This window comes from Phaethon aethereus (assembly GCF_964289735.1).
Source record: "Phaethon aethereus genome assembly, chromosome: 2".
NCBI classification, from domain to species: Eukaryota; Metazoa; Chordata; class Aves; order Phaethontiformes; family Phaethontidae; genus Phaethon; species Phaethon aethereus.
Window position 1 is genome coordinate 145,512,218 of NC_138582.1, and position 4,720 is coordinate 145,516,937.

The window sequence follows — 4,720 nt, forward strand, 5'->3', positions numbered from 1 at the left end:
TAACTTATATTTGCTTGTAATGGCTCGATTGTAACTGGAAATGACAAATGTGATTAAATCAGATTATTTATATTCGTATGGATTTATTAATGCAGCAGTTGAAGATAAGTTTCTTTTAAACTTACATGCTGTAAAGTTATGTCACATTTTATTTTGAAGAAAATTGTCTTCTTTCAGATTGATATTAAATTTTGAGAGAACATTGGTTACGTTCTGTCCAGTTGTTTATCACACAGTTGTAAATTTTGCTTTTTATCAATACAGTTGCCAAAACCTAACAATGATTTCCTATCCCTCTTTACTTCCTCACAACAAATAGATTCTGTTCAAATAAACTGTTACATCTAATGGTGGAAATGTTTTTAAAAAATTCTATAAAGCCATTCTCTAGTGGCCTTTGGAGGGCTTAGAGAAGGGTGGTACTTCATATGTTTACTGGTAGGCAACTAGTCTAATACTTCCAGAATAACTGTAACCAAAAAAAAAAAAAAAAGATAAACCAAGATAATTGTATCTTGTTTTCTGTCACTGTTTATTATTCAGAAGAATATGAAGTTGCATTTCACAGTGACTGTATCTTCTTATCCCCATCTTTTCTTCCTGGAGACTGTTCAAAAAAATCTCTGATGTTTGGAAGCTTTCTGATGTTACATCCTGAAACTATTCATAACTACTGTCTTACATGAAGATTGTTAGAGAGTTGTCTCCCTTGGCTGATACATAGATAAGCAGGTCTTAACAGAAGGGGAAAGAAGGAAAGGGCAGAAGAGGAAGAAAAGTAGAGATGTTTCCCATGAGTCTATACCACCCTTTCACAACATTTTGCCAATACTGGGGGTTTTTGCTTGATTGTTTTTTTCACTCATCTTTCCTCCCTACTATTTACCTTCCTGAGGTAATTAGAAAACATTGAAAAAAAAAAAATTATTTTTGTGGTCTTTCATAGCCATTATGTGCCTTTTCACAGCTGTATGGCTTTGGGCAGTTGGGCATTAGTAGCCTTTCTGTCATCAGATAGTATGTCCAGGTTTCTGACCACTTCTTCAGGTACATAAGTAGTACCAGCCTTCCTCAAGCTGCTCCTAAATGTTTAACTACATGGTCCCACTACATGTTCCAGTTTGTTACTTCATTTATTGAAATGTATCATGCTATGTCAGTAATTAGAAGAACACATCATATTGACCATATGGTTATGTTGTTCACTGGTGTCTACTTGTAGTTCCTATTCCCAGTGCCAGCAAATAACCCAAGGAATGTATGATTTGTTTATTCTTGCAGCTGGGTACAGTTGAAGCCTGTAGATACTACAAGCCTTGATACACTACAAGCCTTGGCTCATAGCAGTTAATACCCCTGATTTTCTCATTCATGCTGAGTTATTGCCTTTTACTCATGCTTAACTCTTGCTTCAGTAGATTTTGAAACTGAACATCCTTATTGCTTTACTACAAAACTCTACTATTGTCAATCCCACTATGTCATAAACATTATACTTATTTTTTAAAAGTGGACATGTGTGTGTTTAGCATTAGAGCCGTAGCCTGGATTACCTCTAACCTCGAGTTCATCTTTCTTATATAATAGTGTTATTTCTTTCCTTGTTGACCTTGTTTTAAATGGTTGTGGAGGTGAATATGAATAGGAGTTGCACAGATAAGCAATTTGCTACAAAGGAGCAAGTCATTCCATATCAGATGCTCCATGGTAACTCGCATCGCGGTAAGTGTAAGGTACTTTGAAGTAATTTATCTTTCAATGGAAGTGGGCCAAAAATCATGGATATTGTTAATGAAGTGCAGCAGCTGGCAAGCCATAACTAGTTATTCTGCTTTGTTTATGTCTGAAAACTCAAAAACTTTTTTTTTTTTTTTTTAAATTTCCGTTGCCAGGTCCAATAGTTCATTTTGGGCATTTCTGGCCTTCAGGTTATAGTTTATCTGATTATCAGTTTCCTGTCATCTTTTTTCTGATTATTATCAGACAGTGATAATATTATATGTGACAGTTTGAGCTCATTCAAAGTATTTTTTTCTCCTCTTTGAGCTTCAAATTCCAAATAGTTTTCATCTCTAACCTAAGGAAATGTTATATTACCTTCTATTCATATTCTTGCATTTGAAACTTCAGTCCAGTTAATGTCATTGATTAGTTCCTAGAGTTTCTCAGATAGCCCTAGGAGTTTTTCACTTATTCTTCCACATACTGACTTAACGATTTTTCAGTCAAAGGTTCTTTTCTACAACTAGTCCCTCTGTAAGAAGGTGGTCTTCTAGCTCTTTCCTTGCCAAAATTGTTTAAAGTACATTGGTTTATTACATCTTTTTGGTTGAAGAAATCTCCAACTGCTACAAAAGCGTCCAGATTAGCGCAGATTAGTAGTAGCATCTGTTCTTTAATTTGTGTCCAGAGAATGGATGTACCAAATTCATTAAAAATTAAAATTACTTAACCTTCCTAGTAATTGTAATCTCATAATGCACCAGTACTTAAATCTGAAAGGACCAGTCAGAGGCCAATCATGATTATAACAAAGACACAATAAGCACAATAATTTATGGAATTATCTTCACACTTGGAATCATTTAATTAGAATACTATACTTCAATGCCAAGTATTATATTGTAAAGTAAAAAAGGAAAGCATGCTTGCTGTACATCGAGGTCCTATCAGTCCTCAACCAAACTTAGATACACCACCATCATGGAAAAAGTTCTTAAAAGCCAGAAAGCCTAGGTTCCAAACCAGCTTTCCAAATCTGTGCTCCTCCCTTCTACATGTGAGGAATTTCACCAGTGAACTAACTCAGCTGTTCCAGTTCATACATCCCCCTACATATATAACCTGGACTGGTGCCAGATGCAAGAAAGTAGGTCACTATTAATAATGATTGCTGTTAGGTGATCTTTTCTGAATTATATTAACATCTCATCTTAAAAGATAGCGGAGTATCTAAATGAAGCCTAGCTAAGATCTGTTATACAGGCATGTCAATCCAATGTATGGGGAGCATAAAGCCTACAGCTAAATAGAGGATAATCCCTTCTATACAAGCATTGTGCAAGAAATGTCAACTGGCCTGTGGAGGCTCTTTAACAAGGCTTGGCATTAAAAAGTACACCAAGAGTGAAAAGGGAACAATAACAAAGTTTGTTTCACGTTCTGCGGGGCAGCGGGGATTTAGCTGCAAGAGCTCATGAAGACACCACGGGCAGCCAAATGGCAGATGTCGCGTTCCAGTCTTTATCGCTGTTTTCCAGTCTCCTCCATCACGGACCAAGTAGACTCTCTGTGAACCAGCAACCTAAAGACGAACAAATTCTGCGCCTCCCTACTAGCTCATCTGTCATTGCTACCTCCCTTAAGTGACACTGATGTCAGCTTTTCTGGGTATATATTACAGCCCGTATAAAAGGTTGATAGCCTGGGGTAGCTTTTTCCTTTCACTCCTGTTGTCACAAACATTGTCAGCTGTCACTGACCTTTTCTCAACTGCCAATCAGTCTTTCCCTGTAGTTGAGGGACTTTGAAGAAACAAGTGTTAAATATAGATGTAAACACCTTGTTTCTAACATGCAAGGGATTATTTTGGGCATTAGGGCAGTCTCAGGGTGGTATGGCTGTAGGCTAAATTCTATGATTATTTCACTTTGCTAATAGGAACGCCATTTCCTCTACTATCCCCTAATTTTTCTTAAAAAATGTTTAGGCAGCTTTTATTCTAAAAGCTATTTCTGTTTGAAGCTATCTTCTTACAGCAGTGTAGCTGATGAATTTTTCAACTACTGCCTTTAAAAAATGTACCTATTTTGAAGTGATCCACAATTCTGGAGCGAGTCTGTTGATGACTGGAAAAATCTGGTGGAAAAATGATGACGCAAGTCATTAATCAGTGCAATTAACTCTACTGAAAGTTTTGAATGTCCAAATGTTGAGGGAATTTGTTAGTTCCTAATAATCAAAATCTGTCAGACGCTTTTCCAACAATTGGGCACATTGAATACCGTCCAATGTGTTAGGTCCTTTTACTGTTGACGCTATTCTGCCGTAAATGACATTTGTCATTTGTTTGTGAAACAGAATTTCTGTTGTATAGTAAAAATTTCACAAGATATTTATTGTATAACTTTTAGTTCTTAAGGAATCAAACTTTGTTCCATTTCCAAAGGGAAAAAATAGAAAATATTTCCTAACCCATTTAAAATGAAATTAAAAGATAAGCAACATCTGCTGAGGCTTAGATTACATTAGCCTTATGTTTCATAATAGACGTCACCAGCTAGAACTCTGCTTGGCACTATTTTAAGCATGACAAGTTAGCCGTCTGGTTAAAACACACAAATGTTATGATTTGCATTAGGCTTGAAAAGTACTTTGGATTTTAGTTCATCCAAACAAGACTAAATTTTGTGTGCACTAATCTGCATTTAATGTCATACAGGGAGTCTCTTCCCTCCCCTGTTCTGGCACCAAGGAAGCAAAGTAAATTCCTCCAGCCCAAAAGCAAGCAAATCTTTTAAAATATAATTTCAAAACAAAACACTTGCATTGTATGAATTTAATTTTTTCACAGGATATTTTACTCAAATTAACAGGTGTGTGTGTTTCTGTGTGTAGGTGTGTGTACACATAGATATATGTGATATGAAACAATATGCTGGTTTTTAAATATTATTAATGTATCATTTTGCTTGTTTTATCTCATAACTCAGTTATTATA